The sequence below is a fragment of the Andrena cerasifolii genome, chromosome 8, assembly GCF_050908995.1.
Source record: "Andrena cerasifolii isolate SP2316 chromosome 8, iyAndCera1_principal, whole genome shotgun sequence".
Lineage (NCBI taxonomy): Eukaryota > Metazoa > Arthropoda > Insecta > Hymenoptera > Andrenidae > Andrena > Andrena cerasifolii.
Genome location: NC_135125.1, coordinates 11,542,598 through 11,570,327, shown reverse-complemented (window position 1 = coordinate 11,570,327; position 27,730 = coordinate 11,542,598). Strand labels below are relative to the sequence as shown.

The 27,730-nt window shown below is 44.5% G+C and overlaps 1 protein-coding gene across 5 annotated transcripts in view; it reads right to left on the bottom strand.

Moving 5' to 3' along the window:
- LOC143372034 (monocarboxylate transporter 10) overlaps window positions 1–26,725 on the bottom strand; it is a 117,966-nt gene extending 91,241 nt beyond the window's left edge. The window contains exons 1-2 of one of the 5 annotated variants that reach the window (XM_076817831.1): window positions 25,985–26,725; window positions 25,231–25,599 (exon numbers count right to left, since the gene is read on the bottom strand). The gene's annotated coding sequence lies outside the window, so the exon portion shown is untranslated. The remainder of the gene's footprint in view (window positions 1–25,230; window positions 25,600–25,984) is intronic. The other 4 variants (XM_076817836.1, XM_076817832.1, XM_076817835.1 and 1 more) reach the window with 4 other exon arrangements.
- Between the last annotated feature and the right edge of the window lie 1,005 nt (window positions 26,726–27,730).

The following is a 27,730-nucleotide window of genomic DNA, read 5'->3' as shown; positions in this document are numbered from 1 at the left end:
TCTGAGTATCGATAGCCTATTCGAAATTGACACGTCACTGGGTATAGCAGCGCATGCGTGTAAAGTGGATGTACCGGGTGGTCAGAATCTTTTTTCAGAACACTACCCTCCCAGAGCTCATAATACTTCCTCTGAAACGGTCTGGCCAGTGGTTTGTCCCGACTACGAGATCGCAGCACGACTCCCTCGGAACCAATAGCGACCGTTAAACGCGGACGGGGGTTACAACCCTCGTTCCGCGGCCGAATCGCAACCGAATACATCTGGAACGAAGGCGCTGGCTCAAAGGGACGATTTAACCTCCGTAATCTCGACGAAATCGCTGGAGCTAACGAGCCTGGGAATTCGTGACACGACGATCTCCGGGGCTCGCGTTAATTAACGATCGCAATTGAATATAGTTGGTTGTCTCCTATCGTCCCGCTGTCAGATCAACCAGTCACCCTCTTCGAATCACATTTATATTTAAACTACCGTGGGAATAATTACTAGGGGGCTTCTGCGAGCTTCTTCTCTCCCTTAGTTTACTTCGACAAAGTTTCAAGAGTTCGCTTTGCTTTCTCAGTCAGTTCTTCTCGACTTCGTAAATAGTTCCCTTCGTCAACTCTCTGTGTCTCAATGCCTTCTTTTACTTTCACGGCAATGTCCCGATGTATTTCAGCTTGAGAAGTCCCCGAGTGGCGTCTTATGGTTGCATCTTCATAAACTCTTCCGAAGAATCGAGGGGCCCAGTGGAAAACAGGCACATGCCACTGTTTTGTGATTTTAGAGGAAAGCAAGTTGAAGTTAAAATTGTAATTATTTTCACCGGTAATTATTATCAAGTTTTAGCTGAAAAATTAATTTTATCAGGTCACGTGTGCCCAATGAGCCGAGTTGCCCCTTTTCCACTACGCACTCGTTTCTTCTCAGCGTGAAAATTTAATTCTGCTCGGTGAAACGTACATGCTATTAAATTAGGAGCTGGTGGAATTACACTATATTGCAGGAACGAATTAGTGGCACAAAGAGACGAAAATTTATGCGCGTGTGGCATGCGTCTGTTTTCCACTGGGCCCCTCAATTGTAGAGATTTCAAAACTCCACTTCCATGTGTTAATCCCCACGTCTCAGTGCCAATTTAAAATGAACACCAAGGGGAACGTCACCGAGCAACTGCTCTTTCATCGAGAACCACCTTTGGAAATGGCAGCTCGCTTCTCTTTTTAAAGAAACCGGACGAATTAATATACAGTTGCGGGCAAATAATCTCGGGCTCTGCCTATCCCCGGGAATCATCAAAGTCGATTAGTATCAATTACCGCCGCGGCGGGCCCCAATGGTGAATGAAAACGAATCGCCCCGTCTAATCTTCAACAAGCTGCAGCAGTTTAATGGTAATTTATGGAGGTAACTGATTACGGTAATTTCCTACCCCGTGGAACATCCTCGGTGGCGATATTTCAATGAAGACGCGTTTACCTCGAGAATTCTGTCTTTTTTCCCTCGGTTGGGAGCGGAGAATTCCGCGGAGGGTGAATCGTTCCCGTTGACGGAGAATTTATTCCAAGACACTGCAACGTTACTTTAGCGGGAGCAAGGAAGACTAGGTTCCCTCGGCGCTCCAGTGGTCGAAATCTACGCGAGGCTCCTTTGCATCGAATGGAAATTACAGATTTTACATATTCATTTAGAGCGGCGTTATTCGGGCTTTAGGGTGGCTTTTCAATTCCTTCGCGCGCGGTTTCCCGTTTTCGAGATTCAGCTGCCTCGTGAGCCTGTTATTGAGGATGACTTCGAATTAAATCATTAGAATCACATAGAATAGTCAGCCTTGGAAAAATCAGGAAACATTTAACCCAATAATCTTTTCAGATAATTTTAAGTCTCTGGAGCAGCATGATGTTCCTTTATTTCACGGAGACAGGGGTTGTTTTAGCAAAAAGCCAAACTTCGAATCTTCTTTTTACTCCTCAAATTTGGCCACTGCTTTCTTCGAAACGAGCAGAAAGATGCTAGCTTCCAATGTATCTCTTTGACAGCGGAATGGTCTCACGGTGCACCATCAATTTTTGCATCAAGTTTCTGCGCGTCCTCCGCAGCGGTAGGGGTACGGTGGTAGCAAAAACATCGGGGTATCTTAAGAATCCCGGTGGCAACCAGCCAAACGCTGTCGCGCGAACATTCCCCACTGTGCAAAAACTCATCTCGCCAGCCATTAAGTGGTTGCCAGGCCCGCTTAAATCATGCTCGGTTCGATTATCGTCCTCGAACGACTGAACGTGAGAACGCAATGATTGATGACCCTTGGTTCGCGCGTTCAGGCCTTTCAGTGATTCTAATAGAATTTTGTTCTGAATACTCCCCGACAGGTCCTTAAGAAACCATCGCGCAGCCACCGATTTCCCTTGGAGATTTTTTTCTGTGCATCTACAATTCGGGATTTAAATTCACATTTGAGCAAAGTTATGCAGAAAGCTGCCAACCCTCTGGGATCTAAAATTGAGTTTAATTGTTAAAGAAAAGTAGTTTCATTTCTATTGGGTATTATTGTTTTACAATGTTTTTTTTTTTAGCGGGTTATTTAATACTGAGTAGTATAATTAATATTATTTTAAATTTTCTGTAGTTTTCGTTTTTTAATTTTCGTCATTTTGGGGTTGAAAGCTTTCTCTATAACTTGACACATGCGATAACTGTTTCCAGCACTGTATATTATGTTAACAAACACTAGACTCTCATTGAAAACAGATGTCCCAAGAATTTTAAAGAATTTTTAAATGCGACCAAGAAGCAATAGGAAAACTCCCACAGTGCAAAGGACCTCTTTAATCCCCGCCAATGCACCAGCCACGAAACGAGTGCTTATCACCTGCCACACATGCACCCGGCAGATTAAATCCGCCTCGACAATGAAAATCGATCATTCCCAATACGAAATCGTTTCGTCCAACATAAGTGGAGTGGCCGTTCCCCCTAATCCACGTGCGCAGTATTTTCTGAATCCAAACTCCCCAGTAGACTATCCTCCTTAACCGTTCCTCGATCGACGAAGAATCCAGCCGATAGAACGGTACTGGCCTCGTCCAGAACTTCCCCTCGACGCCCGCCATTCCTGCAACTTTGCAGCTCCCCCGAGACTTTTCCTGCATTAACATCGACGCTGTCCAGCGTCCAGGCAAATATTTATCAAGGTACGAGCCCTGTTCCTTCCAGCGATTCCCTTAATTCCCCGAGGGCCGCGACTTCCCGGGGATTGTGTATCGAACTTATTCTCGAGTGCATTCCGAAGAGTGCACGGGGAATGATGAGCGACTACCATCGACCTGGCTCGAGCTGTTCACCCTAGCGTCGCTTAACGATTCCGCGAGGATATTGTTTGAACGTTGCCGGGAAATCGAATCTATTTGGGCGATATTTCCGGGCCTGCGACCCTGACGCGCGAACTTCTGGTGCAAACCAGTGGCTTTAGCGCCCCAGATTTACGACACGTCGCGGTTCGTGTAATTCACGCGGGGCCAGAGTTCGCTGGGTGGTTCTGTGTCTGCGGGTCTGGTCCAACCGAGGGAATGATAAAAGCAGATGGTAACTTCTGCGGCGGGCTTGTTCGCAGTAGAATAGACTGGTTGCTCGATCGGAGCGGCGTGGGACGTTAGAATGCGGAGTTGCAAAGCTGTGATAGGAAGATTTAGGGTTTTAATGAAGGTAATTTGAGATTTTAGGGCTAAGGCAGACGCGAAGGGTACCGAGTTCTGAATAGAGGGGTAGGTGGGGGTTAGTTTGATAGTTGCTTGACAAGATGAAATCTTCGGAATTTGATCCTGGGAGTTAGGTAGCGTATGTAGAGATTTGTGAGTGGATGAATTAGATTATAGAAGGGTGAATACTTCAGAGCTGATGGAATATCAAAACCTGTAATATTCTTCGAAGCAAAGAACCCCAGAAGCTGACTACATTCCCCGGCTCATCGCACGAAAAGAACATACCCTGGAAAGTGGGGCGCAGGAAAATCGTAATATCCCAAAACCCAGCGCACGATTCGAGGCCGCGGGAGCCAGGAACGGTAGTGCTCGCGTGGCAGCCTTCTTTAAAAATGCAAACCAGCTTTGCATAACAAAGTGTCTCTATTAACGCGCGATAGAATTTCCTCTGGACCAGGCAGGACATTAGTTGGGCGAGGCTCGCTTTTCGGCGGCCGTAAATGGCGGTGTGGAAACGCTGTTACAGCACGTAATCAACATTTCCTTATGCATATTCATTTCTAATCAAACGTATGCACGCCTAAAGTATCGAGGAGTTGAAATGGTAAACGATGTGGCTAGCAACGAATTTTTCTAATGCCAAGGGATGCAGATTCAAATAGCAAACACTGTAAGTGCTAGAATAATTGATTTCAGTCTCCACTGCTGCCTCAAGACAGAGCTGAAATCATAAGTACCAACGTCGCTGTTGGTAAAAAGAAGATACTAAAAATTTTCACTCTTGGCACTTAAATTTGAAGGGTAACGCAAAAACAAGGAATGTCCATTTTTCGTGATTTTACGATTTATAGCATATTTTGTTGGTGGCAGCTGGGACTACAGAATTGTCGAATCACAAAGGGTTATAAACTTCACATACCCCTGTAAGATAACCCACTTTTAAGTCCCCAATTTTGCCTAAGCACAAACTTCTGCCGTCAAGGTAAAACAAGAAATTATTTAAGAAGAAAATTATATAAGACAATTAAATTCATTGAACCTTGTTTCTTTACTGGTGTACTAAAGTATTAAATTATTATTAATATTTATGTTAATATCATTTCCCCCTTACCCTTCGTTTATCATTTCAACCCCGCAATTCTCAACAGACTTCATCCCACAATTTTTATTCACTCGTGCCCACGAAACCACCCCCTCCGCGATTATGCTGCACCATTCATATCCGTACACCCTGTACAACCGCGTACACGTCTCTCGCCGCGACACGAGCTTGTACCGCGAATCTGCAAAGCAGCCGAGAAATTCTGGAAGTGAGTCCGAATATCGGTCACTCCCCGTCAAAGATCGGAAATGAAAACCGTCTGTCGGCGAGCTCTCTTTTCCCTCGTTGCTCCCTATCGAAGCGATAAATCGTATCAAGCGCACGGCTCGGAAAATTCGTGAATTCGAGACCGTTCGGTCCGTCGGTGAAACGCCCCGCGACGAGATCCAAGCGTTCCCGTGTAAAAGCGCGGGAAAAGGGAAGGACGCGGCTGGGAAACCCGAGCCGTGCTCCCCGTCGAAAAGAACGCTCCCCTTTTTTACTCTATCGCGTGTTTCGCGCTCGTGCCCGGCCCCTTTCGACCGCTGTGTATTCATTTATTGGAGCCAGGCCAAGCTATTACGTTATACACAGTGAATACAGTAAATTACTAGACCAGCTTTCCCTCGGCCGTCCGCTTTTCCGCCGTCCAAGTGGATTAGTCCGTCGGGCTGACTCGTCGCTACTCTGTTCACGGCTATATTTCGGCCTGTCGTCGCTTCCACGCTAATTAACGAAGCATCGAGTATCGGGTGTGTCGTGCTTTCTTCTGTTTGTCTCAGTTCTCGATGCTCGCAGTCGACGTTTCCGGCGGGACGAAGAAGAAGCTGTATGAGAGCAAGGAGCCCGCTTCGTAAGTGTAGTTTGTTGGTTGAACAGGGGTTGGTGTATTATGGGAGGGTTAGAAGCGTGTGGGGTATACCGTGAAGGTGAGTAAGCTACGTTCGAGGAATCTGTCGAGGGAGACGCCTTTTTTGTGGAAGAAGGGGTGGGTAACGATACTAGGGACGTTTCTTTACACCCCCAAATGAAATCCGTATAGGGAGATAGATTATTTGAAGGGTCAAGTGTTTTAAGGAGAAAAACCTACTTTTTGAGCTAAGAAGATAGAAAAATTTGAGATTTTTTTTTTAGGAAACTAGCGATGCGATTCATCTGAAATTTGGACCATGTTTTTATTCATCTTTGAGGAAGTTACAGTTTTTTTTATATTAATTTTTAATAATAAATGTAGGAGTTATGGATACTTCAGTTTGATGAACTAAAATACCGATAAGTTATCCTACTTATTTTGTTACATAAGAAAATTGGCGCAAAATTGAATAGCGAAACTTAAAGGTCCAAATTTTGCTATGTTTTTAACCCATAGAATAGGATTCCCCCTTAAGAATTTTAACGAGGGAGTCGGTGATTTCACTGTAAACTGATTTCACTGGTTTAATCAATCTTATAATTTCAGATTCAGTACCATAAGTTCTTATACTGAAAATTCGAGGACACTGACCTACGAGGCTCTACCCTACGAACCACGTAAAAGGGGAACAAAATCTTTAAACAATAGAGTACTGTTAATAATATTCTTCGACACGATTCTTTCACCGTTCCCTTGGAAAGTTTTCAAAGACCTCGTCTCTATCAGGTTCCACGTTTCCCCCCCAAAAACGATAGGAGTTCGAAGATTTCGTAGGTCACTGATCGAGTTCTCCCCTTTACCAAATGCTACCCTGAAACGTGTGAGGCCGAAACAGCGGTCTGCGCCACGAAGGGTTCAAAGAGCCCCCGTCCGCTCTCTATTTATAGGGGGGTCGACTGGAACACGACTGGACGGTGCATTGTTTAATCACAGTCGATTAAGCGGCAGAGGCCAGGCCGGCTCTGAGGCCAGTGTCCTTAATGAATCGATTTGGACACGGCCTGGGATCATCAATCCACCGAATTCACTCCGCGACTCGCTGCAAAGCTCTGGTATCGATCAAATCGCACCCTCCCCCGTCCACGCTACTTTCCCATAATTAACGTAATGCCGTCCTGGTGCTCTTGGGATCCAGCTTCGTGATTCCTTTATGGACAAACACCTTGTCAATTAGCTAGAACCAATTATGGCCAAGTGGAGGCGTTTGTCGTCGCGATAGTGGGCGATTGCACGCGTACCGTGTTCCCAGATGAAGCTTGGAAGATGGACACAATCGAAGAGGGTGCTGATTCTTGTTAATATAGAAAGATTTCTTTTTATAATCCCTTGACAGAGATTTTGTAGATATCTATATATTATTAAATAAAATAAAATATCGGTATGTCCCCTATTAACTGCTAAACCCCTTCACCGATCTGAGCCAAATGTTGTAAGATGCTCTAATGTTAAAATGCTCTTAGATCCTGCGGAAAATATAGGCTAACATGAAACCTGGACACCCCACTCCATCCTCGTGATTTCATATCCTTGACACTTCGAGGTAATTTAAGTTCAGTTTCACATTTCCACAAACGCGGATGTTCTAGATATGAGAATGCAGTGAATGAGAATCGAAGGGTCCCCTGGTGCGTGGCATGGCGAACGAGACTTCTTTATGGACGCCAATTTCTACGAGACGCTATGCTTCGAGGGTGATGTTACTGTTTCGGAATGAGGAATAATGAATCGTGCAAGTCGAGATCATTCGAGATTACTAGTCTGATTGGGTAATGGGGTTGGAAGGCATCAAATGTCCCCGGAATCGAACCTTTACGTGTACGTTCTGTTTGTCGCCAGCGATGTGTAACTTGAGATCAAAGGTCCGTACTCTTTGAAGATGAACATGGAAAGACACTCTTGTTAAGACTGATGGTGCATTCGAGGATGCGATTTCCAAGTATGTACTCTTCGATTTTGCAAATGCGATGCATAGTGCCTCGTTATCAGTTGGGAAAGAGTTCAGCAGAAGTTTCTTGGATGCAATCATCGTAGCACACAATAATATAATACAAGTCTATTACATAAAATTTTGGCCTTCGAACCATGAAGTGTACGTGGAGTGGAGAATTGCACACGCCTTATCATTTTTATACAGACATCTAAATGGTTCGATGTAGTTACTCTGATTAATTTTAATATTCAATACATCTTACCGACCTCTTAAATAGTATCTGCAATAGTTATTAATCTATTGTAATTTCTTAATCTGCCACCTTTTTCTTTTCATGAAACCGTGAGTCCTCACTTCGTGCTTCTTCGTATTTCAAAGAAAAAAGGTATTTTCAAATTCAGCGCAGAAATTAAAATGGAGCAAAAATAAGTCGCCAAAATTACCCTTACGTAATTTAAGAATGTCACCGTAAGCTTGCAAGGGTTCCATGCCACAATTCCCTTGGGAAACGCTGCCTCGAATCATTCCCTGCGATAAAAGTCGCCCCATCACCTGCAGCCCAATAATAACCTAATATCAAACATTATGATCGATGTCGCGATGAAATCCTGGCCGTCATGCGCAGACCAGGCTCAACAGCCAGAGGGGTCGAAGGAAAAACCTTCTTCGATAAAGAGATCCGTCCGACGTCTCCCTCGAGCCAACCCTCCCCGAAAACCGTTGAAAAAAATGCTCGCACTGTCCCTGGACGTGGTGCGCCCTCCGCGCACCGATGCACGCGTGCATCGACACGCGCCGATGGACCCGCAGGCGGGCTCGATGCGCCTCGGCGAGAAGAAGGGGGGAGAAAAATCCCATTATCAGGTCGCGTACACAGGTGGAAGGGTCGCGCGGGCGTGCGCGGAGAAAAAGCTGGAGGAATATGAAAGGGAGCAGCTCGCATAGAAATGCGGCTCGCTGGGATCTCTGAATGGTCTCCTTGCTCGTGACAGATCACAGGGCCGAGCTTTTGTCGTTCCACGGTATCAATGATGAAATATGAACGGGTTGCATTCGATGGACAGCCACGTTGCTCCCCAACCCTCTCCCCCTGCCCTCGGTTGCCATCTGTAGCGCCACGGAGGTGGGAGTCGGTGAATTAGGACGTACCGCGACCCCCTGATCGCGCGCGATTTTTCATCGTGAAAAATCGCTCGCCCGGGGTATATGCCAGCTCCATCTGGTCACCCCGTTGTCTTCCCCGCCCTCCGTCTCGCCTTTTCGCGTCCCGATCGCGACGATCGCGACCGACACCGCGTGTCCAGCCGGCCGCCCCAGGGACCCTCCCCTCGCGATGATCAGGATTGATGCGACTTCTGCTCGCCGCGACGCGGCGATTTGCCTCTTGGCTGATGAGAAAGCGAGGCGCAGGGTGGATGAGTTGCGACTGCGGAGGGCGAGATTGGCGGTGTTGAGTGTCACGTGGAACGAGCCCGGAGACACGGTCCTTGTGGTTTTTGGGGATTGCACGTGGCTAGGGTTATTTGGTAGGGGAGGCCGGGGCTAAAAGTTCCGATTTCGATGAAATATAAAAAATGACTGGAAAATAATGTAGTTATTCTCTTCACTATTGACTAATTTCTTGTTAAATTTATTATATCTTCTGGTTTTAAGCTTGTGTTTAATATATTGTAATAGGTTTTCCATAAAAAGTAATTTATTTGTGGCTGATCGAAGCGGAACTTCTTACCCCTATATGGGGCAAGTTGTTATCGCATTGGGGTAAGTTGTTACTATGATATAAGAGTTGCCTTTTAATGAAATCTTTCATTTTCTAATGAAATAAAGCAGAATTTTATTAATAATGGTTAGTTATGAAGGTTCGGACCAACAAAAATGTATTATCTTTAAAAGAAAACCAAAAGCGACAGTTTTTATTTATCTTTACGCATAACTTCGATCGAAGTCGTGTCCCTTTCCGCCTTTCATTCATATGTTCGCATCTTAAAGCACAGCGGAAACAATTTATACATTTGCGGCAGGTCTGTGAAGATAGCACCCCCAAATTCGAATTTTTGGAAAAACTCAACGGCATTCGTTTGTCCATCGTTTGCCCACGTTTGCACATAAAAAATTTTCGTTTGCCCACCCTTAAAAAAAAAAGTTATGAACAAAATAAATAATTTGTCTTCATCACCCATCATGAATGCATTTCAATTTTTTTAATAGAAGGATACGAATTTACCCGACCTAGCCACGTTTGCCCACTCTCAGATTTCATTTGCCCACCCTCCAGAATTTAAATAAAAAATAAAAACCGCGAAAAAATGAGTATAGATGAAGCGATCGCGTTAAAGTTCGATTATTCTCGAAAATATTATGAAAATCGTTCTTTCAACGGTGCAGTTCGTTAGTTTAGATGTAGAAGAGATTTGCCCATCCATTAATTTCGTATGCCCACCCTTCAGAATCGAATTATTAATGAAGATAGCCAAGAAGTGCGGTACCCGTTGAAGCGATCGCGTTAAAGTTCGATTTTTCTGGAAAATATTATCAAAATCGTTCTTTCAACGATGCAGTCCGTTAATTTAGATATAGAAGAGATTTGCCCATGCATTAATTTCATATGTCCACCCTCCAGAATCGAATTATTAATAAAGATAGCCAAGAAGTGCGGTACCTGTTGAACCGAATACCTTTCCGTTCGTTTTTTTTCCGAATGAATTATCAAAATCGATTGTTCTTACCGTAAAGGTTAAGGTGTTTGGTGACATGTTATCCACTTCAATTTGTATCGCTCATCGAATACTTCACACTTTTCACACATCTGCAGCATGTGCAGAATAACACCAGAGTGGTTTTCTAGTCATTTTTCACTAATTACCGCAATGATATCGCACAACGGAAAATAATATAATCTCACAGTTACTTCACAAACCGTAAATGAATGCACGGTCTCGCAAGAGTTGCGTCCGAACTCTGGAGACCGACTGACTTTCGTGCGTCGTTGGAAACAATTCGAGCGTATCGCAGACATATGTTTACGTTTCGGCACGTTCGATGACGACACGCAGCGCTGATATCCTAAAGGGTCGCAGCGCCGAGTGCCACTGCCGAAACGTAAACAGAAGTCTGCGATACTCTTGAATTCTTTCCAACGACGCACTTCTGGGCTATCTTTATTAATAATTCGATTCTGGAGGGTGAACATACGAAATTAATGGATGGGCAAATCTCTTCTACATCTAAACTAACGAACTGCACCGTTGAAAGAACGATTTTCATAATATTTTCGAGAATAATCGAACTTTAACGCGATCGCTTCAACGGGTACCGCACTTTTTGGCTATCTTTATTAATAATTCGATTCTGGAGGGTGGACATATGAAATTAATGCATGGGCAAATCTCTTCTATATCTAAATTAACGGACTGCATCGTTGAAAGAACGATTTTGATAATATTTTCCAGAAAAATCGAACTTTAACGCGATCGCTTCAACGGGTACCGCACTTCTTGGCTATCTTCATTAATAATTCGATTCTGAAGGGTGGGCATACGAAATTAATGGATGGGCAAATCTCTTCTACATCTAAACTAACGAACTGCACCGTTGAAAGAACGATTTTCATAATATTTTCGAGAATAATCGAACTTTAACGCGATCGCTTCACCTGTACCCTTCTTTTCGAGGTTTTTATTTTTTAATTCGATTCTGGAGGGTGAGCATACGAAATCTGAGAGTGGGCAAACGTGGCCAGGTCGGGTACATTCGTATCCTTCTTTTAAAAAATTGAAATGCATTCATGATGGGTGATGAAGACAAATTTATTATTTTGTTCATAACTTTTTTTTGAATGGTGGGCAAACGAAAATTTTTTATGGGCAACCATGCGCATACGATGAACAAACGAATGCCGTTGAGTTTTTTTAAAAAATCGAATTTGGGGGTGCTATCTTCACAGACCTATTTGCGGCGGGGCAAGTTTTTACGGTACCAACGTGCCCCAAGTCACGGTAACAACTAGCCCCTACCGACACATGTAGCAATTTCAAAGACTATTCTGCTTATACATGTATTCAAACGATAAACACTATTACACCATGTTCTTAAATGTCATTTGATCCATAAGAACGATTCAATCTATAATATCGACGTTAAATAATTGAAATAGACCAAAAAGTAATGATAGAAAAATTTTTACTTATCTGGTACGCGATTAATAGGTCCTTGCTTACAACCACACAATTCGCTGTCGCAGACGCTATTAAAGTGGGCGACAGAGTGGCGTGATCAACTCACACGGAAAAAATAATTTAAAGTACAACGCTCTTTTTATTTCAAAGATAGAGCCGTCGGAACAACTTACCCCCGGAACTTTTAGCCCCGGTCTCCCCTACTGGGGACTTGAGACTGGGAATGATGCTTTGAGGGCTTGTGGTACACTTCGTGCTTTCGTGCAGGGCTTATTCACTTCGGGTGGATGGATTTCAGGCACTGCTTTTTGGTATTCTTCGTGGCTACGCTGGCAGTGCTAATTCGAAAGGGGGTATCTGCTCAATAGGTGATTCTGAGATAAATGACTCTTAATAAAGTAGTGTTCTGTGTTACGCTATTGGTATTTTATATAAATCGGATTAGGAGAAATATTAAATCTGGATAAAAGGGTATCTAAATATTTGTGACTGACCTGTAAAATATTTCATAAAGGAGACTTTGGTAGATACAGCGATTTCACAGACATCCAAAATATAAAATGTTATATCTTCAGTTTCAATGCAGATGTGGCTTTTTTATTTAATATGCATATAGATAAACTATTTTGGTGCTACCTGGTAGCAATACCTCAATTTAAGCGAAAGTTTCAGATACTCCCTTTGGAATTAACACGGCAGTATGGTTTCGTACAAGTGTCCTTTGAATCTCTGTATCTTATTAAGTCAGTGCAATAGTTCGATTTGTTGAACCAAAGTGTTTATTAACCATAGAAAGCCACTTTGTGTCCACATGAAAGAAAGCACTAAGTGCCAATTTTTTGTGCCCACGCTGGCTTCAGTTATACGATAAAGTAATATGAAACGTTTAAAAGTAGAGTGAAAGAGATCAAAGTTAAGCCCTTCTCAATCGCTCTTCGCGATGAACATATCGAATCCGCGCACAACGATCGTTTATCCTCGAAATATTAACCCCGGAGTTAGCCGATTTGTTTCGGCTGCAACTCGAGCACGTCGAACGCTCGAGCGCCCTCAGATCGAACGTATAGCCCTTAATCGAACCTCCCAGTCGATTAATTCGATTTTCTCTGTTTGCTAACCACTTCATCGACGCCACTCGACGCCGTATAGCTCCAAGATTTTCGAAATACACTCGCATGGATAACGCTGCACATTAAACTCCAACTACTGAATGCTCCAGATTGCAGGCATAGGTAAAAGAGTTTCAAGTGTGCTGAATATTAAAGCGAACCAACAGCCCCTAAATTTGGGGGTCATAAACATAGTTTCTGGAATATCTCGAGAACTATTTAGTGTAGAACAATATTTCCAAGTGTGAGTTTCTTAAACACGATTCCAGCCCTCTGTTCAGTTCTTACAAAATTTCAGAAAATATGTTTTCGACCCCTGATTTTAGGGGGTTTTCTCACCCCATCAGCATGGATGATTGCCGATAACAAAAAATACGTGTTAAATATTTCTCACTGTTCTGCAAATCTACAGATTCTCGTCAAAATCGTCGCGTGCGGGTTCGATATGTTACCGAACTTGTTAGAGAACTTGTAACGATTGATAAGTGTCCAACTCATTTAAAGAATCGTTTTCGAGGAAAAGCTGGTCGTCCCGAGCAGTTACAAGTACTTTCACATCATAATATACCTCGCAAATAAAACATATAAAATTTTATCCCCTGCTTTAATTTATCAACCACATAAAATCATTTTTATTAGGGACGGAATTTATGGCACGACTATGTACTTATACACACACTGAAACTAGGAGGACACTTTTTAATATGTATTATAAAAAGTAAACCGAGAGTAACCTTGGAGAACAGATGACATCGTTAAAAAAGCGCGTCGATAAAAAGTGAACAGCTGAGAGACGAGGCCATCCACGTTAAATTCGAATTAATAAGAGGAGAGTAAGGGTAGTGGCGAGATACCTAAGCCCGCAAGATTTTCCACGTCTCCAAGCGATGAAATCCGTACTTAACGAGCGCCGACTCTTCGAAAAAAGCCGATTTCACCTGCGAGAACTCACCCCCCTCCGTCGCTTCTAAGCGTTTCCCTCCTCGATTCCCAGCTGTCGACCGCGTGTGTGCGCGGGGCGATTCAAGTTCCTCGATCTCCGCCCCCCTGTTAGCAAGTTTTAATGACCGTGAGAAGCTCGGTGGCCCAAAAGCGCCCCGAGCCTTTCCCCGGCTGACTTAAACCACTTTATCTAACGCGGACAGCTTCGTCGGCGTCGCTGAACTCCGCGGCGCACCCCCTTCTGACCTTCGCCCCGCGAGGAATCGAAGCATTTCGATCTGCACGGCGCCCCGCATTCAACCAGCGTCTCCGGTGTTCATGCGTTTCGAAGGGGGTGGGGTGGCGGTTTGAAAGGAGCCACCCCTCGATACCTCGTGCCTCTGAAATCCTCGACGCAGCGGCTCCCAGTGCCTCGGCCTTCGATATTCATTTGGTCCGCACTCGATTATGCAAATCGTCCCCCAGATTGCGCGGCTAATCGATAGAGGATCGCTCCGGCTCGTCCGCCGATCCACGTCGAAGGACAAAGACCGCTCAGAGCCCGAGAGGGATCCTCCATTGTTTCGGAGGACGCCACTCCTCGAGAGTTTCTCGTCGATGGACAAAAAAAATCTGGATCGAATCGGGTCAGTGGAGCACTTTTCACTCCAAACCACTATCCAGAAAATGTTTCGACTATTTCGGAGGGATGATTGATACGTCGTGCACTGGGTGCTTGCAAATTATGGCTGCTAACAGGTTGATGGCAGTCGCGAGGAACGAAACGGGCTTGACGACTGTGTCGCTGAAAGTGCTCGCAGATGCACAGGTTTTTTTTCAATTTCCAAGCTAACTTTCAGGCGATGCAGATATGTTGGATATGCAGGACTTTTAGTACTCTAGATTTAGTATCAGTTTTCAAATTCAGGTACAGCTTAACCCTCGCTTGTCGCACTGAACCAAAATGGCACACGATTTTACTTTGAGGTAAAATATCTTTGACGCAGCATTTGAAAATGATAGGTACCACTGTTTAAACATGATGATACTTTAAATGATAATTTTCAACGATGAAATTATATTCTACAATGTTCCAATTTTAGCTCAAAGTTTTTACGAACTTAATTTAGCAAGTAGTTATTAAACAGCAGCTAATTGAAAACTGGGTTGGGTGAAATCGACCCAGTGTGACAACTACGTTCGAAAAAAATAGCTGTGACAACCAAGAGTTAATATTATATTAAACTAGCTCTACCACTCGGCTTCGCCCGAAATTTAGATTCTGATTTTATAAAAAAAAAATTTTTTTAGTTTTTGTTTTGTGAAAATAGTCACATTCATCTAGATTAGTCGGGCATAATGAGTTGAGGCACATTTCGTGATCCCAGAGTTTATCATTCAATAGTTTTTAGGCGACAGACAAATACACAAACATATAGAACCTATCTGCTTTATATATTGCGATTTAAACTTAGTGCAATAAAGTCGTTAGGTAATGTTAATAATTCGTGTTTTCCTTACTTTCTGCCGAACGAACGAGCAAACCTTACCCGTCCGAACAAAGTAAGATTTAGCATCTCTGAAGCGATTAAGCTTCTCCGAACAACGTCTATCAAGCTGCAGACTATCCACCTACAATTCCCAACCACTCTGTACGCCCAGTTGCAACTAGGCTTTCATCCCTCCGCATCTCGATTTCAATACCACGTTCCCATTGGTCTTCCAATCCCACTTTCCCCGTCGCGTGAAAGGCTAGCTGTGAATTAGGTTGAACCAGGAATGCCTCTCAGGAATCCCGTTCCCAGCCTACTACACATCGATTCCCCACCACAGATCGCGACTGCACAAAGTTTCCCACGAACTGTTCAATCTTCAAGTCCCGGAAATCGCCGCTGATCAATACTCTTAAAAGAACCCCGAGGATCCCGTTTGCTCCGTAGGCGTCTCAAACAATTATTCCCGCAATAACGAGAGTCTTCGTGGCCGAGCGAATAGTTCTAATCCCCAATGACCGCGGGGAATTCTAATAAGCATAACTTGAATGGCGGGCCGATCAAAGGTAATTCCGACTCGCAAATTACAGCGGCTGGCAGCGTCGCGGCGCGAAAAGTGCCCCAGCCTGCTGCTGCTTTTCAACCTCCCTCCCGCGGCTAACTGCGAGATTAATCCGTTGAATCGGCGGAGAAACGGGGGCGAGGCGGGGGAAACGAAACGAAATTAAACGGAATTAATTTAGCAAATTACGCCCCCTTCTCCGGCCGCGGTGAATCGATTGTTCCGGGGTATTCTTCCTCGAAGCGGAGCGAAGAACTACCGCGAGCCTCGGCTGGCCCGCGAAATTGCATAAATCCGATTAACGCCTTCCCTTTGTCCGCTCGTTTCATTACAAATATGCGAGCCCGCGCCGCCGAATTAGAGAAACGAGCCTCGTTACCACGCGGGCGGCGAGGCTCGCGGACTGAATCCGGCACGGCTTGCTGGGGCACTCGGTTCGCGTGCATCGGAATCGATTTGCCCGGCAGCCGCGGCGATTAACTGTCTCGAGAAATTAGCCGCGCTGGATGAATAAAAGAAGGCGAAGTCGAGCGATGAGGGAATTTGCAATTCATGAAATCCCCGGCAACTTTCGTTGGGCAAAGGGGCAGGGGAAGAAGGATTGTAATTACGAGATGGAAGACGCTGCAAATCCACTTGCACGTTGAAGTTTGTCCAGCTGCTGGTGCGCTGCAGGTGTGGACGGGTGGCTGTGAAGGTGGGGCTCTGTTAATGCGTGCCACTGGAGAAATTTAAGGGACGTGTATGCTTTAATGAGTATGGCAGGAGGATGGTATATACCAGTGGAGTTTGCGTTAACTACGGATGCTGCTTGTGTCTTAACGTGTTACATACACTTAGAACGGACGAAACAATTGATTTTTCCAATAAAAAATTCGCAAAAGCTACAACATCAAAGAAAGGCCTCAATTCTATGGCCTCGAAATCGACGATTTTTTGTAAATTTAGAAAAAAGATTATCTCATTTTAACCTGTATCTTAAAGTTTGAACGATGTTTTTTGAAACCACGTTTTTCAAATCGGTACCAATGATATTTCGAAAACTACTGAACCGATTCGAATGAAACTTGGCACGATAATTTCTCACATCAATATCTAGCCTTTATGAAAAAAAACTAATGAAATTTGTCTGAGAAAATGCATTACGGGATTGAGTTAAAATTCAAACACGTTTTTTTTTAAATGAAAATTTTACTTATAGGTAAAATTACTATAGGTAAAAAATTCATAATCTTTTCACGGTCCTGGGTGCATGTAACCCCTTAAGAAATCACTAAGACTTGTCGATACGCGATTGTACGAAGCTCTTGCATATCGAATCGCGGTCATTATTTGAATAAAATATATTAGAAATTAAAATTATCTGACTGAAAGTGATTTTAAACGATTCCCCCTCTGAATTATTTAACTTGTCTGCCGAAGTGTCTCCTGAAATAATCTCAAATAAATCTTGCCCAAGTCTGATCAGAACTCGATTTTAAACCAATTTCCAGCGAAATTTTATAGTCACTCTTCCTGCGCCCCTATCGCGAGAGATTGCAATGAACCATGGAGAAGCGGGCGTTTCGCTTGAATGGGCGAGTTTAAAGCGTCGCAACAAAAACGAGGGTTCGCGGTGACTTGCGGCAGTTTAAACAGTTGGCAGGTTTCACCGAATCACGCTGATTCGAGCGCTGAAATTGCTTCTCACAGGGGAAACAATTTACCCCGGCGATGCGCGGCCGCGAAAGGGGTCAGCGATATCGTCGATGCATCGTTGCTCCTCCCTTCTTTTTTTTTTTTCTCCCCTAGCTCAACGACTCGCGGAATGTGCTTTTCACGGGTGGTCGCAGTCGAAGGGCTTTGATATAATTTACCACCCTGCCCCCGATCCGCGATTAAATTCTTTCCGATACATTAACGAGCGCCCGAAGCTTCCCCTGCTTTCCGCCGCCGCCCCACTCTTCAGCGGAAATTCGCGCGGCCGCGAACTTTAATTCGATACGACGACCCCGCTCTGTGGGAAAGTTCGGTGAAATATCTGTCCCCGATGGAATCTCCAACTGTGCCGCGTTTTGTCGGGAATCAGATCGATGGGCGAGCCTGGAACGCGAAAAAACAGCCCGACTGCTCGCAGAAACAAACCAATGGTGTTCCGGAGCTTCCACAGTGTCTCAGTGGATTAAGTTTCTTCGGTTCTTCGCTGAGCACTTGGGGAAATTATTTGGATACTTAATCGCAAGCGGTTCGGTGATTAACACGGTATTTATCGCTGCCATGACTGCGTGGCTCCGTCATTTTTATTCAATAGCTCACGTGGGCCCCAAGAATTTAATTTTATTCCGTAGATATTACCGATGAAAGATTAAACTATTACTGTTGTATTTACAAGAGGTTGGTTCGAAGGTTTCCAAGAATTACAGAATAGATTGGAAATTCCCATAGTGCAATTACAGTGGCGGGCAAAAGTATTGGAGCACTCTTAAAAATAGAATCACTTTTTTAAAATGGATCCAAGCGACTTGAGTTTTTTTTTTGAGAAGCTAGAAGGATAGTTTGCTAGGCAGCGAGTTTCGTCGTTTTGAAGATAAAAAAATGCAATTGGTCGGAATACATTTTAGATGTCTGTCTCGTTTGTTTCTGCATCAAACGATTTCCATTAAATTTTCTGGTTTAAAGGGTGTCCCGATACTTCGGTCCAGCACTGTATGTTATAAAAGTGTTAAGATGAATACTGGAGACCTTTTCATTGCCAAGAATTGAATCCACTTTAGTGAATGAACGTTAATAAAATCCCTCTTTTTGATTCCAGTTCCTGTATCACATTCATGTCACTGTGGATAGTACGTACTAGAGCGAACGCACATTTCGTAGAGCGTCTGATCGGATTGCAATTTCAAAGAGCAAAAAGCCGACCCCTTCGATGAACACCTCTTTTACCCGTAATGCAAACGATTGAGTCGCGTGTCGGACGAAGGGCAATCACGAAGGAAGTTCCTGCGAAAACGGAGCGGATCGTTTACACTCTAATCGGGGCGAAATAAAGAGAGCCAGAGCCGTGTCGCCTCGAAGGCGTGAAATAATCGAGGATCGAAGGGAACGGAGCTCGAACATCCGCTCAACCGTTCTTCCTCTTATCTACTACCATCCAGCCTCCAGTTACTTCCTATTAAACTGGAGAATCCGCGCTGGAAAATATTAAAAATGGAGCGTGGAACTATCAACGTAGTCGACTAGATACAAAGAATCACGGTACTGGAAATATTTATTGCATCGTCGTAACTACGTGACTGATAAAGCAGTTGGTACAGAACTTATTTCACCCAAGCTATCGTGCACTGCATGCCTAGTTTCCGGACACTAATGCAAAACGAGGTGGAAGTGAATGCACGCTAAATATTCGAGAGGTGAAAAAATATTTCCAGTATCGTGCAATGGGGAAGCTGATTGCAATATTTTTGTCAACGGTGTTTTAAATGTGTTTAAATTATCTTATTTTACTTCTTAATTTCTATTTCTATAGCAAGTGCGCGTATTCTGTAATTATTATCGTTGTTATTCTTAGCTATTATAAATTATGTGGATATAGAAAATCAATTTGCATCTTTTACAAAGTCATCTGATTTTAAAGACGTCGAACCTGGTAAAAGGAGAAAGAGATATTAGAACTCAACTTTAGCATGAGAAATTTTCCTACGTTTTATATTTTATAATTTTCCCCTGTTGTTGTCGTTTAAATTTTGAAATCGACAGTCAGAAAAGGCACATGCGCTGAGCTTTGCATATTTAATACTCCGTATCACGTGTCAGTAATTTATGTCAAAGCTAGAGGAGATCTGGGAAATAAAACCCTCGCGAGGCACAACTGCCGACCGTCCCCATGGAACGGTGGCGACCGCAGAGAAAGCCCGGTGTTTTCCCTGCGGGGAAAAAAACCCGGCTAAATATATTTTCCCATTCATATCTTAAAATAAGTGGGAGAGCGGAGGCAGCAAAAGGAGAGAAATAGGACGCGATGAGCATTCGGGTTCGCGGAAATAAACGCACAGTGGCTCCGCGGCGAGCAGACGTGACCGTCCCTGGCTGAAAAATGTGCCGTCCAGAAATATCGCCCGTATCCACCTCCTGCATCAGGAAATTTGACGTTTTATCTGGTGTTTGTCGAGGAGCACGTGCGCCCTGTGTCCACACGGGGAAATCGGTTGGCTCGAGTCACGCACGAGTTGGCGGGGGAGGATTTCGACGAGTATCGCGGAAAGAATGGGCAAGGACGAACGAAGAAGAGATAAATTTCGATCGAGCACCTCTCCTGTTGTGCCGCTGCCTTTTCGTGTAATCGAGCGCGAAGGGCTGCTGGGAGATTCTGGGAAATCGGTCGAAGGTGAGGAATTAGCATAGCTGAATAGCAATGAGTAGCAATCTCCGTTTTGTTAGTTGTGGAGTGAAAGGTTTATGGTATTGCAGAGCGGTAATTGACTGTGCTATTTACGTGGATAGAATTTGGGTCAAAGTGTCGGCTTTGCGTAATAGAATATTTTGATAATAAACCGAAAATTTTCATTATTTACACGACGTTTACTGTAGAAGTACGTAGCGATTTGTGGAAATATTTATTTTTGTGGAAATGGTGGACATTTGGAGAGAAGCTCAGTTTTAGCCGAAAAATTTGTGCCAAAATTTTAATCCTACATTGGGTGTAAAATTGCCCGTAGCAAAAGAAGTTTTTAATCAATCGTAAAATCCGTTTATGCGTCTGTAGATAATCTATTATAATAGATATTATTAACATTTCAAGTGAATCGAATAGAAATTGTTCGAGTTATGCTGCCAGCGAATTTGAAAAAAGTGATTTCAAGGAGTTTCGCGGGAGAATACATAACTCAGCCATTTTTTTAATATTTCTGCACAATATTTATACAATACTAGCTGAACCGTTACCCGGTTTCACATGGGAGTTATTTATGATGTTTGAAAAATAAAAAAGCCTAAACAAAAAAAAATATGGGGCCTACAATCTAATCTAGCACGTATGTAATGTATATTCAAAATTTCATTGAAATCCGTTTAGGCGTGAAGGAAGGACAAACCAACAAGCAACGTTTCACTTTTATATATTAGTATAAGGATAATGATATTCATTAATACATGCACTCAACATAAGAAAATAAATAATTTTCAATCTCATAGTATCATAAAAAAAAATCGTCTAATTTAATCGTACTGTTTTGAGCGTGTCAAGGTGGCGTAACACCTTGAGAAATTTTGTGTATGGATGAATGTATGTGTGATATGATTTTGTGATTGAATACAGCCATATCGATGACGATCCGGCATTAAATTTTAATTACACCACATTAATGACAGCCACTGTGAATAATGCAGTTGAATTATGATAGGAATGAAGTAATTAAATTCAACCCAGCGGAAAACAGTCGTTACACGTAAATCGCAACGATAAAACGAATAATCGCGGGTGATTCGTGAAATAAACTTGTCCAAGGGGAAAGAACAAATAACGGTATCGTTGGGAATCGAAGAGCATCGAATTAAACCGATCGCCGTGGAACGCTGTGTAAACTGTGTAATTTCCAGATTACCCCATGCTTTAATTAATTTCCAGATCGGTTTTAATGGCGAGCATTCTATTGGCTTTACTACCAATTCATCACATCCTCTTACACCTGACGGGAGCAAAAAAAATTTAATTCTTAGAAACACCAGACGCAACGAAAGAAACTTCTCCGCCGACCCTTCGAGTAGAACAGATCTCTTAAGGATTAATTAAATTAGTAGTTAGAAAAACTTCGTAACGGTGCTTAAGTAATTGCAAAAATTCCTTTTGGGATCTTACAGGTCTGGGTCTCCTCGATTCCCATGCTAATAAAAAGAAACCTGACACAGCATTTTGAACAGTGGACGAAGGAGGAAGGAATATTCCAAGGAACTTCATTTCCTGCAGTAACCAGATTATTAAACCACCCAAAAAGTATCTCTATTTTATACCGAATTTAAAGAAACCTTTCCTGTCAGAGCTGGTATAAGTTCCCGATTCTTTAGATAACAGAGAAATGAACCCTTTGCTTCGAGAAACGTTAAAGTTCAATTTTAAACAATTTAGTTTGGCACTAGCTGAATTTTTTGCCGACTTCTCTGTAACCCAAGCGATATCCCCAGTTTCCTCCATGAATCTCGCCTCCCACCTAACCGAAAAATAAATAGCCCACGCGGAAAAAATGCGAATGCATCCCCTAATAGCCAAAGAAACCCAACAAGACAAGGGACCACCATCTGTTCAGTGGAAATTTAATGCAGCAGCCTCAGCTGCGCCCCCGCGCCCTCGTTATTAGCCCGCCCTGTGTCCACATAACGCAACAATTAGGCGATCTAATTTCCTCCGAGCTCCGTACACCGTGCAACCACAATACCAGAGGAGTGGTGTGTCAAGGTGCACTAGACTGTGCCAACTTTTGAGCCCACAAAACGCCACCAGCAGAGAAAGGGGGCACGGGGACGGTGAAAGGGTGCAACGGGGTGGGAAAAATAAAGCGGAGACCGAGGAGAGGCCCCGTCACCGAGTACCACTCCTCCACCCACGCAACACCACGCGGAATCCACGCAACCCAGTTTCCACCACGACACACCCACACACGCGGAAAGTTCATGCAAACGCACATCGGCGCGGAGAGGAATTGTTTTATCGACGTGACGCAACTAGAAACGTTATCCGAAAAAGCTTATCCCCGATGACGCTGCTCCAACAAGTATTCCCTCGTTTTTCTTTTATTAGTTTGGATCTCGTTAGGGAGATATTTCACAGAGAATAATGAGTTTGAGACGAAGCAGAGAGCGGAGAGTTTAGGGGGGGGGTGGGCGATGATAACTGAAGTCGGGGAAGTTTGTGCCGCAGGTGGGCTTGATTTTGATTAATTAACTGGGAGTTCTGAGTGGAAGGCTTAATGACAGATCGCGGAGCGAAGTTTTTCTAAATATCTTCTAATCTCTCAGCGAGCCATTCAGCAAATTCAGATGCTGCGTGAGACGTTCGAATGTGTCACGTTCGTGGCGACTTTCCACGACACGTTATTGTTTCCACCGCGCTTTCCCCCTGTTTCGCGAAGGTACTTCTACCGCGTCGAACAATGAACACCCCCGTCTCTCCGGCCGCGATTTCTTCGTTTTTCCGTCGCACGGCTCGAAACCATTCGGCTGTGACGCGACACCGAGGCTGATCGCGAAACAGATTTTCCACGGGTCGGTCAATTTACCGGGGCGATTTTATTATAACAAACCGCCGCGGAACAACGAGCCGATATATCCAATTTATCGTCTGTCCGTCATGCTTCTAAATATACGTGCGCGCACGTACCTACATAAAAAAAAAAAGAGTAGAATGAAAACGGAGATTCGCCGTATCGTTTCGTAACCAGCGAACGCGTCATCGAGGAGGGGGCGAGATTGAAAAAAAGGGGACGGGAATCGTTTGTCACGCGGCTTAATTAAAAATACAGCTGCGAATTTAATATCGTCGCGAAATTGCCCGAGCCCCGCGATCCACGTGATTTCAGCCACCACTTTTATAACCGTGTAGGAAATAATTGAAAGGCCTCGCAAAGAGGGGAGAAACTAATGATTGTATCAATTTCTATACTTCGAAACGGAATATCGCGGTCCGTCCGGCGATCAATATTTTCCTCCCAATATAATGGCCAGGCATCTTCTCTTTTTTTTTTCCGCCCCGGCCCCTTCCCCATCGGAATACACGTTTCCCATTTCGCGGAAGATCGTAGGCGAGGCAGAAATCGGAAACAAAGCCAATATTAAAGCCACCGGGCACTTTTAAGTCTTCGTATTACATCGGGCAACTGCTACACAACACGAAGACGTAAAAGGTACACGTGCTTTAATATCCAGCGAGCCTATCAGCCTCCTCCCTTCACTCCAACCCTTTTGGAATTCTATGTTCTTCGGGAGTTTTAGCTGGCGGTGCATCTTTCTTTCGAAAGGAAACTTGAAGGGAGATAAGGGTAGGGATTAATTAGTTAAACGCGTGAGGATTTGAGTGGGATCTTTAACGCGACCCTACTTGGGTCAGCTGTGACACAGTTTCGCCTACGGTTGATATTTTTATCGTAGATGAGACAGGGTAGAGATTATTTCACCAGACACTTTAACTTAATGAAGTGTTTCACTCTGTGAACCACCGATGACCCACTTCTCGGTTAGATTGATACTTTCGACCTCAAGACTGGCATTGGTCAAGAAACGGTAAGATTGACAGAGTGGAAGTTAACTCTGGGGCTAATGTGATCATCGGCGGAACTATGATCTAGCTTCGATATCCAGTATGCGAGGTGATTAAATTTTCGGCGGAACCATGATTGGTCGAGTGGTCCTAATATTCCACGGTTCGTTTGCCCACCGCGAACTCCAGCATTCGAGTCTGGTAACGTAATTAGCTCCGTTACAGAGGGAATTTTACTCGCCGGGAACGTCAACGCTTTAAGTTGCCTCGAAGTTAATTCCCTCTAATAGGGGCGACGGGGTAAAGTTTACGTTAAAACATCAATAGTATTTTGGAGAGGAAACGTTTCGCGTGGAGCGGCGCTGCTCGAAGTAATTAGGGTATCGTCTGCTGGAATGACTTTATCGCTTGCTAAAGTGTGAGATATTCTGGGCGCCCCGAAAAGTCGGATAGTCAATGCATAGTAATTAATTATAGAACAGCGCAGAATATTATTTATTAACACGTTGACTCCCACAGTAAACGACCAGACCATACGTATGTCACAACAGCACTGTTGAACATCAAGTCCCCAATGATGTAGCCCGAGTCTAACAGGACCTCTACTCTCCATTCAATATATTCTACCAATGTAAACAAGGGCAGTACACTGTTACGGATAATAGCATTGTCGAAACTGCAGGACGAACTTGGGGAGACGACGTGTTAAAAATAAGCAGAATTCATTCTCTGTATTACATACAGTACGTCTGCTTTAACTCTAAAAACTAGATAAATTCTTAAAAATTTCTCAACATAATTTCTTTCTACTCTTCACTTCCTTTGGAAAGTGAAGAAAGTATGCAATAGTATGAGCTATAAACGTTAAGTAAATTAATGATCCCAAATGGAATCACACGAGCCGAAATCATTTAATTAATATTAGAATATTTATTTATTTATTAATATCCGCTATCATCCGCAAAGAATTCCAATCCCCTTTAATACTTTCTTTCCATTCAAACCCCGAACAATTATTTCCTACTATTTACATTTCGCTATTTTCGGCAATTAAAGGGACGATTTTCCTGTGACATAATTAAGCCAGACGTACTGTACGCCCTCGACTTATTTGCCGGCTTGAACGGTACTTAAGATGCACTGACCTTGTTGTCGCCCTTGGAAACGATGACCTGTGGAAGGATCCTCTTCAGCAACGTGTTGCGAACACTCGACACTGGTCGCAGGAAATGGGGTCGACGTCTCGTCGCGAGCTTATTTCGAAAAGCAGCGTCGGCGGCCGAACCTTTTGGAAACGGAGGCGCCCGTTTCGCTACTAAAATGGCAACTGCACGGTCCCCTATTCAATTGGATTCAATTTGCCCGACTTGGCAAGCGATCGTGGTCCTTCCCCGCGAGGCCATCGTCTCCTCGATCGTGTTTACTACCGTCGCGATGATCGACGTTCCACGACCTTCTCGGGGATTAGCCAGGAACAGAAAAATCCGGGAAAATCCGCTGGGATCGAAGTTTACCTGGGCGAGGAGCAGAAGCAAAAGGAAAATGTTAAAGGAATGTTCGTTGCTCTGTGAGGATATTGGAGTTTAATTCCGTTACAAAAGTTGCGAAGCTCTGGAGGCATTAAGCTGTGGATATTAAACCTTGAGTTTTGCAAATTGAGTAAAATAGAATGCGGAGGGTGGTAATAAAGCAAGATTTATGGGGTGTGCGGGAACAACGGTGCGTTGAACGAAATTTAGTAAAATCTGGATGAGATAAAGGTTCGGTACTCGGGTAAAGTAGCCAAGTGAAAACTACCAGCGGGTTCGCGAGGGTCGGCAGAATTCAAAGCAGAAGGAAGACAGGGTGGAGGGAAGGCTTTGATCCTCGGAGAGTCACGCGACGTCGGTGATATTATACCCGAGTGCCCTTCGCAGCGAGGAGAAGGAGGTCCCTTTTAAAAAATTGCACGGAACAATGCGAGTCCCTCCCCGGTACATTTCCTTCGCGCCCTTAAAGCGTCCGCTGGCCTTGACCTGCTGGTTCGCGCAAAGAACAACGTCCAGATCGCAGCCTCGCGCGTTCCTCGATTAATCCGCGCTTAACCTGCAATCAATCCGCGCGAAGACACTTTCAAGGGCAGGCTCAGAGTCCACCCTCCATCGCGCGGTCCCCTAACCCCGTTCGACAGACACCAAAACCAAACACCTACCTTCCGAAAGAGAGACGCGCCGCGAGCCCACCTCGACCAACGAAACGGAACCTTGGAATTGAATTTGCCCGCCGTGAGGTCAGATTGGATGAGCGTCGATTGACTTCAACCCCCTACTACACGACGAATCCCCGAGAAAAGCTCGTGGTCGATCGGATCAGAGGCTCGAGGCCTGTTATCTGCCCACGCAACGCTTGGCCTCGCGAGCACAGGTGGTTGCGAGCCACCCCTCGATTCCTCTGTTCCTCGGCGATGGAAGAACAGAGGGTCGGTGGAGGGACAGAGAGGGCGGAGTGCTACTTAACCACTAACCGAGTTCACTGTCTCGTGCACAGGATCACACGCGAGCGGATCACGAGCTCGCTGGATCGAGGGGGTTGCTCGACGCGTACATGGTCGCGGGAGTTGGTTTCTGCCAACGAGGAAGAGTTCGATCGACTGGCCGGGGTGAGAGCCGTCGCGCGACTGAAGACCGCTCTCTGCTCGCGGTATCCCTGTCCTTGCTACACCGTGCAGCACACGGCTGCCCCCTCTACCTGCTCTCCATCCTCGTCGGCCACAACGCAGTCGGCCGAGCCCTCTCTTTCAGCCCCCTCCCTCCCATCCTGCACGCGCTATACCCCTCTTATTTTACCAGGCCGCTGTCAGCCGTATTCAACGCTCCAGCGGGATTATGAAACGAGGGTGGACTCGTGTGTGTGCCCTTCGTGGGATCGAGGGGGTTGGAATCTTCTTTTGGGTCGGCTCGTTCTCGGGGAAGATGTGTATGGACAGACTTGATGACTTTCGGAGGGGGATGTTTGTCGGAAATATTCGGTTTTAGCGTGGTGGTGCTGATTGCTAGTTTTTAGTTTATTTCGCTTATTGAATAGGGGATGATGCACGCGATGAGGATTCGAGGATACTGCTAGCTGACAGTTGAATAGTTTTAGGAAGTGTGTTGATATTGTTTTGGTGGGTAATCTAATCAAGAAACAGTGTTTTTGTTCGAGTAAAGTGTGTAGCAGAATAAACGGAGTTATTAAGATAATAAAAGCCAGTGGTTCCCCGAAGCCACTGAGTGTTTGAATGAAGTACGGTGAATTCCAAGCGAATGCCTCAGCACGACGCAAGGTGCAAATACAGGAGCTGATGGATAGAATCTAAACTTGCGATTGGATACACGAGGAACCACCCCTATGACGAGGTCCACCCAGAAACCGAGGTTGCAAAATAAAATTGTGTCTAGCCTGGACTATATATATATATTACCCATAGCGCTCCGCCTTTCAACGATTATCTCTAAGTAGACGCCACAAACGCTTCTTCCCATCTGCACGCAGAGACTCGGTGTCACGGTCGAGAGGATGCCATCGACGTCCAAAATTTTCGCGTCATTTTCACCGACTAGCCCGTTGTTCGCGTCAGATCGATCGGAACAACAGAATTTCTTGTCGACCGATGGACACGCGCCC